Source organism: Micropterus salmoides, unplaced genomic scaffold (genome assembly GCF_014851395.1).
Source record: "Micropterus salmoides isolate LMB-PRFRI ecotype aquatic unplaced genomic scaffold, ASM1485139v1 Ms_hic_scaffold_15, whole genome shotgun sequence".
Classification (NCBI taxonomy): Eukaryota; Metazoa; Chordata; class Actinopteri; order Centrarchiformes; family Centrarchidae; genus Micropterus; species Micropterus salmoides.
The window spans coordinates 18,399,664-18,408,270 of NW_024040596.1; the positions used below are offsets into that span (position 1 = coordinate 18,399,664).

Below are 8,607 nucleotides of genomic sequence, written 5' to 3' on the forward strand. Positions count from 1 at the left end.
AATCCAGTACTGGGTCTTTACAGAAGGACTTAAACTTCCAGATGACCAGGACATCTTGTTGGTTCGCTGAAGTTGAGTAGTCACAGCGCAGGATCACAGAAGCAAACAGAGTTGTGCTCCGCTCCCTCTGTGGAACATTCACCTGGATGGACAGCAGCTCTGATCCGAGCAGACACAATAATAATGAGATAAAATGTAAAATAGCAGCACACATGACACAGTATTCATAATACTGTAACTGTAGACAGAAAAACCTTGTTTGTTTGTGTGACAGCTTCGCCTTCACATGCTTGAGTGATAAGAATCTGACCAGCCTGGTTGACAGTTTGCACATATTGTACCATATCATTAGAAGTAATCATTCAATCATGATGAACAATGTAGGGTTAGATAAATCAAGTGGATAACAGGCAACCATTGCTAATTGAGAAAAGTAGCAGTTTAAAGTCGAAGTTTAAAAACTTTCTCTTTAAAATCGTGATACAAAACCCTGATAAAAATGCATGTTTGTCAGTAAAAGTCTATAAACAACACGTTTTATTTGACCAACAGTCTATAGTCAGAGAAGACATACAATACTGTATATGGCTAATATGAACCATGTTGTCCAAAACAACACAGACTGAAATCTCAAGGACAAATTTGAGGTACATTTTATGCAACTTTATACTTCTACTCCACTAGAATTCAGAGGGAAATATTTTACTTTTTATTTTACCATGTTACTTTACTGCCTTCAGCTGTTTTGAATACAAAGCATATGAATAGCTTAGAAAATGTGATGCACTGTTATAGATTCAACTAATCATTAAGTCATTTTTTTTCATGCAGAAATGCCATTTAATAGTTCAATCTTCTCAAAAGTGGGGGTTTGCTTCTATTTCTTGTTGTGTATTACAGTACAATTAATCATTTTGAGGTTTGAAAAATAAGCATTGTGAAGGTGTCACTTTGGGCTCTGGGTAATTGTTACTGCATTTCTCAGTTTTACAAACCAGATCACCAGGGCCATTTTTCTGCTTATAGGTTTAAGACTTTTACTTCCAGTAGCCTGTTTTTACAGTGTGGCATTATACTTTTATTTATCTGGATATTTCCAGCACCACTGGAAAAATAAACCATAGTTATGTTAGACAACAGTCTAAAACCTTAAGATATTTAATCATAGAGCTGCAATGATTAGTAGCCTAAATTAGTCAACCAACAGAAAAATTAATCTGCAACTATTCTGATAATCCATTAATCATTGCAGATTTCCCTTGTCTTACATTGTAGTAAACTGATTATCTTTGGGTTAACATGTAAGGACGTCACCCTGGGCGCTTGGGAACTGTGACTTTGTTTTTGTTTTTTTGATTGTTTACAGGCCACATGGCCTGATTAATCCAGAAATTAATCCGCAGATCAAATAATAATAAAAACAATCGTAGTTGCAGCCCTATTTAATATACTAAAATATAAAAACAGAAAAATACAGCAAATTTGAGAGGGTGGAACTGGAGTTTTTTAAAATTATTATTAAGCTATTTTTTTTTTTTTTTTTACATTTTTGCTCGTTAAAGGACCTTAAAGTTTTGTTATTTATAGCCTATAAATGAATTATTAACTTTTCGTCTATAACTGACTAATGATTTAAACTGAACAACAGATTAACCGATAATGAAAACATTCTTATTTTCATTTCTCCGACGATAAAGAATCCGATTCGTCTGCAAAACGACGCAGTTTCACTGAATTGTTTGGTTTTTGACAACAAGAGGGGAAATCACCTGCAGTCACGTGACACCAGTCGGCCTTGTCCTGTTTACACCTGTCGATGATTAACTAACACTTGTTTGTTTAAGTGGCTTCACTATAAATTCCTGTATAAAAACGGAAATAACAGATGACACATATATATAGACCAAGCTTGTGTGTTTTCTAATACGCATTTAAAGCCTCACCTGTCGGCAGGTAAACCAGCAGAAGCGCCATCAGTATCATATTTCCCATCTCGCTGCACTTTATTCTTCCGCGGAAGCTTCGCTCTCTATCCTGTAGGCGATTCAAAACCCACCACAAATCCTGAATATTTGGAGAAAAACGTAACGTCGCCGCTGCTCTGCATAGTAACTCCACTTTTTAAGACTTAGACGGCATGTGCGTCAGGCTGTAAGGGAAAAGACGAGCATTTACAGCTAGACATAATGAAGAACACCCTTTCCACAGGGACTCGGGTGTCGGAAGCGGATCGCCCCCCTCCCCCCTCCTGCTTTAGGTAACATCAGTGACCACGCCCCCTCGGACAGGCGCGACATGTAGGAAGAAAAGAGGAGGACCAGCATCAAGGTGATTCTCTTATTGTCAATTCATTACTAAACTGTCGTTTCTAAACTGATTTTTCTCAATATGCTCAAGTAGTAGGCCTATACTTATACTTAAATTGAGTATTTCCATTTTCTGCTACTTTACACTTTGCCTATATATCAATATAAATAATAAAAGTTGTATTTTGTATACTATACTATACAAATTTATATACTCTGTTCTGGCTCTGAAGATAACACAGTATCTTGCCAATATCTTGCAGAGTTTCAAACAAGTGTTAAACAATGTCCAGAACGTAACCAAGGCATGAGTCGAAGAAGCAGCCCCCACCCCAACAAGATAAACAATAAGAACAAACATTATTTATTAACCGTTAAAATGCCTATAGCTTTTGTTTTACTGACATGAAGATCTACATACAGTTTCAAAATATTTCCACACTGTAATAAAATTCAGGTGAGGAAATACTGAATACTTTGTTTATTAATTAATTTTCCAAAGCTGGTAAAAATTCTATATATTGAGTCAAATACATATACAAGAATCAGCCTGTATGTCAGTCTAGTATATACCCTATTTCCACATATCTCACTCCAAGATTGTAATAAAAGTGACACATTTGTCTGTGTATTAATAATGAGGAGACAAGGATAACTTTAAGCTAAACACTGACTGGTGAGAGAATCAGTCAGGTAATCTAAGGGCACAGATGAATATGTTGAACATACAAATGAGTCATTTCATTTATAAAAACATAATTTTATTTCTTTCCACAGAAAGCACTCATTTCCTTTATCCTGTCTATTCTTTGATAGTTTTAATGATATATGGCAAGGAGGAGCTACATTAAAGACAGCTTCATTAGCAGCTAATTATTTATTAATAATTGTTCTGTTCTCTGCTGTGTTTTGGTGAGTCTATTCAAATGCTGTTTATATGGCAGATAAATGAATTATGTAAATGTTAACATGCTGTCCATCAATCTTAAGGCTTCCCTGGCCTCAGTAGTGTGAAAGATAACAGTTAAATTAAAAGAAGAGGCATAATCTGAATAAATAAAGTGAAAAAGAAGCTGGTCAGCTCGACAGTCACGACAGTTTTCATTTATTGGTTCATTCAGCAGCCTGAGTGTAAAGTTCACTCTCGGGATGAGTCATATCAGATGGGGGTTGGAGCTCACAATGTTTACTTTATTCTTATCCAGGACATGGTACCCAGCAAGCTTTGCTGTTGACACAAAACAAGCCCGTCTGAGCTGAACTCAAGTGCTGCTCTCAGCTCACTGAAGTGTGCTTGAAATCCTGTGAAAAATGCTGTGTGGATGAAAGGCTTTGCCATCACATCTGTGTCTACACCCACTCTGAACTTCAAAACATTCCAGTTTTTAAATTCCTTCCTTGTCAGTATCTGGAGAGGACACAAACTGCCTTTCATTCTCTGTGTCTTTGTATCAACTCTGTACAAAACATTTACACTGTAAATTCTGGTTGTGTTGTAAATTGTTACCAAATGTTCTCTGTGTGAGCGTTAGCAGTTCTTATTAGAAAGCCAATCAAATTGACCACAAAGAGTCGCAAAACGACCACAAAGAGTCACAAAATAACCACAAAGAATCACAAAACAACCACAAAGAGTCGCAAAACAACCACAAAGAGTCGCAAAATGACCACAAAGAGTTACAAAACGACCACATTCACAAAACAACCACATAGAGTCGCAAAACAACCACAAAGAGTTACAAAACGAACACATTCACAAAACAACCACATAGAGTCGCAAAACAACCACATAGTCGCAAAACAACCACAAGGAGTCGCAAAATGACTACAAAGAGTTACAAAACGAACACATTCACAAAACAACCACATAGAGTTGCAAAACAACCACAAAGAGTCGCAAAATGACCACAAAGAGTTACAAAACGACCACATTCACAAAACAGCCACAAAGAGCTGAAAAATGACCACAAAGAGTCGCAAAACAACCACAAAGAGTCACAAAACGACCACAGTCACAAAACAACCACAATGAGTTGCAAAACGACCACAAAGAGTCGCAAAACAACCACAGTCACAACGACCACAAAGAGTCGCAAAACAACCACAAAGAGTTGCAAAACGACCACAAAGAGTTGCAAAACAACCACAAAAAAGTTGCAAAACGACCACAGTCACAAAACAACCACAAAAAGTCGCAAAACGACCACAGTCACAAAACAACCACAATGAGTTGCAAAACGACCACAAAGAGTCGCAAAATGACCACAGTCACAAAACCACCACAAAGAGTCGCAAAACAACCACAGAGACACAAAACAACCACAGAGACACAAAACAACCACAGAGTCGAAAAACAACCACAGAGTCGAAAAACAACCACAAAGAGTTGCAAAACAACCACAAAGAGTTGCAAAACAACCACAAAGAGTCGCAAAACAACCACAAAGAGTTGCAAAACAACCACAGAGACACAAAAAAACCACAGAGACACAAAACAACCACAGAGTCACAAAACAACCACAGAGTCGAAAAACAACCACAAAGAGTCGCAAAACAACCACAAAGAGTTGCAAAACAACCACAGAGACACAAAACAACCACAGAGACACAAAACAACCACAAAGAGTCGCAAAACGACCACAAGAGTCGCAAAACGACCACAAGAGTCGAAAAACAACCAAAAAGAGACACAAAACAACCACGAGTTGCAAAACGACCACAAAGAGTCGCAAAACAACCACAAAAAGTTGCAAAACGACCACAAACAGTCACAAAACAACCACAAAAAGTTGCAAAACGACCACAGTCACAAAACAACCACAAAAAGTTGCAAAACGACCACAGTCACAAAACAACCACAAAAAGTCGCAAAACGACCACAAACAGTCACAAAACAACCACAAAGAGTTACAAAACGACCACATTCACAAAACAGCCACAAAGAGCTGAAAAATGACCACAAAGAGTCGCAAAACAACCACAAAGAGTCACAAAACGACCACAGTCACAAAACAACCACAATGAGTTGCAAAACGACCACAAAGAGTCGCAAAACAACCACAGTCACAACGACCACAAAGAGTCGCAAAACAACCACAAAGAGTTGCAAAACGACCACAAAGAGTTGCAAAACAACCACAAAAAAGTTGCAAAACGACCACAGTCACAAAACAACCACAAAAAGTCGCAAAACGACCACAGTCACAAAACAACCACAATGAGTTGCAAAACGACCACAAAGAGTCGCAAAATGACCACAGTCACAAAACCACCACAAAGAGTCGCAAAACAACCACAGAGACACAAAACAACCACAGAGACACAAAACAACCACAGAGTCGAAAAACAACCACAGAGTCGAAAAACAACCACAAAGAGTTGCAAAACAACCACAAAGAGTTGCAAAACAACCACAAAGAGTCGCAAAACAACCACAAAGAGTTGCAAAACAACCACAGAGACACAAAAAAACCACAGAGACAAAAAACAACCACAGAGTCACAAAACAACCACAAAGAGTCGCAAAACAACCACAAAGAGTTGCAAAACAACCACAGAGACACAAAAAAACCACAGAGACACAAAACAACCACAGAGTCACAAAACAACCACAGAGTCGAAAAACAACCACAAAGAGTCGCAAAACAACCACAAAGAGTTGCAAAACAACCACAGAGACACAAAACAACCACAGAGACACAAAACAACCACAAAGAGTCGCAAAACGACCACAAGAGTCGCAAAACGACCACAAGAGTCGAAAAACAACCAAAAAGAGACACAAAACGACCACAAGAGTCGAAAAACAACCAAAAAGAGACACAAAACAACCACGAGTTGCAAAACGACCACAAAGAGTCGCAAAACAACCACAAAAAGTTGCAAAACGACCACAGTCACAAAACAACCACAAAGAGTTGCAAAACAACCACAAAGAGTCGCAAAACAACCACAAAGAGTCGCAAAACAACCACAAAGAGTCGCAAAACAACCACAAAGAGTCGCAAAACAACCACAAAGAGTCGCAAAACAACCACAAAAAGTCGCAAAACGACCACAGTCACAAAACAACCACAATGAGTTGCAAAACGACCACAAAGAGTCGCAAAATGACCACAGTCACAAAACCACCACAAAGAGTCGCAAAACAACCACAGAGACACAAAACAACCACAGAGACACAAAACAACCACAGAGTCGAAAAACAACCACAGAGTCGAAAAACAACCACAAAGAGTTGCAAAACAACCACAAAGAGTTGCAAAACAACCACAAAGAGTCGCAAAACAACCACAAAGAGTTGCAAAACAACCACAGAGACACAAAAAAACCACAGAGACACAAAACAACCACAGAGTCACAAAACAACCACAGAGTCGAAAAACAACCACAAAGAGTCGCAAAACAACCACAAAGAGTTGCAAAACAACCACAGAGACACAAAACAACCACAGAGACACAAAACAACCACAAAGAGTCGCAAAACGACCACAAGAGTCGCAAAACGACCACAAGAGTCGAAAAACAACCAAAAAGAGACACAAAACAACCACGAGTTGCAAAACGACCACAAAGAGTCGCAAAACAACCACAAAAAGTTGCAAAACGACCACAGTCACAAAACAACCACAAAAAGTCGCAAAACGACCACAAACAGTCACAAAACAACCACAAAAAGTTGCAAAACGACCACAGTCACAAAACAACCACAAAAAGTTGCAAAACGACCACAGTCACAAAACAACCACAAAAAGTCGCAAAACGACCACAAACAGTCACAAAACAACCACAAAAAGTTGCAAAACGACCACAGTCACAAAACAACCACAGTCACAAAACAACCACGAGTTGCAAAACGACCACAAAGAGTCGCAAAACAACCACAAAAAGTTGCAAAACGACCACAGTCACAAAACAACCACAAAAAGTCGCAAAACAACCACAAAGAGTCACAAAACAACCAAAAAGAGACACAAAACAACCACAGACTCGAAAAACAACCACAAAGAGTCGCTAAACGACCACAGTCACAAAACGATCACAAAGAGTCACAAAACGACCACATAGTTGCAAAACGACCACAAAGAGTTGCAAAACAACCAAAAAGAGACACAAAACAACCACAGAGTCGAAAAACAACCACAAAGAGTCGCTAAACGACCACAGTCACAAAACGATCACAAAGAGTCACAAAATGATCACAAAGAGTCACAAAATGATCACAAAGAGTCACAAAACGACCACATAGTTGCAAAACGACCACAAAGAGTCGCAAAACAACCAAAAAAAGACACAAAACAACCACAGAATCGAAAAACAACCACAAAGAGTCGTTAAACGACCAGTCACAAAACGACCACAAAGAGTTGCAAAATGACCACAAAGTAAAAAAAGGCCCCACGATACGATATTATCACGATTTTAAATACATTGAGATATATTGCAATTTATTACCTTTTTCCAACTTCCAATTAGGTCCCTAAAGTCAAACTTTGTCAACATCTGTTTATCTAAAAAGATACATTTCTCTGTTTGTTCATATCACTTTTTCAGTCCTCTATATGGTCCTGTTAAGTTTTCTAGTGGACTAAAAAAGCAATAGATTTTATTATTCTAGTACCAAAAAGTTAAAAATCCCATCTGCAATTCATCTGCTGTATCGATATTTTCCCCCACCCCTACCACAAAGAGTTGCAAAACGACCACAGAGTCACAAAACGACCACAGTCACAAAACAACCAGAAAGAGATGCAAAACGACCACAAAGAGCCATTTGATCATTTGTATAAACATTTTAAAGCTGCACACATGCTTCTTATGATAAGATGTGCTGATTGTGTGTAGATCTGTAGATGAATGTTGTCAGTAAAGCTCTAGTGTTTATTTAGTTGGTTTGTACATTTGATAAGCTACGATAAAAAACACAGGCTTTATTCAAGGTACACACACTTTATCACACATCATCAAATGACCACTCAAATATCAGATTCAGTGACAAACAAAGGGTATTTTATATGTATTTTGTGTCATGTGTGGACATGTGTTGAGAACTATCACTCTAAAATAAAACGCTGAATTTTTGCTCCTGAAAACAGACTGAAAAAGTTCATATATAGACTTTGATTTCAACTGATATTTCAGAGCTTTGTGTTTAAAGCATCATAAATGATTTGAATTTAGGACTCAACATGGAATTCACACTTTTAAATCAGATAAAGTATGAGGTGGAGGCGTTTTTTTTGTTTTTGCCTTTTTGCCAAAGCACCAGATATAATACTGTGATCTGCATACACTATTTTGA

The 8,607-nt window shown here is 38.0% G+C and overlaps 1 long non-coding RNA gene across 1 annotated transcript; it reads left to right on the forward strand.

Moving 5' to 3' along the window:
- Positions 1-2,190: 2,190 nt before the first annotated feature.
- Positions 2,191-4,383, forward strand: LOC119904265. The gene is made up of 2 exons (XR_005444676.1): positions 2,191-2,328; positions 3,512-4,383. It is a non-coding gene; the product is annotated as an uncharacterized LOC119904265 (long non-coding RNA).
- Positions 4,384-8,607: the final 4,224 nt, after the last annotated feature.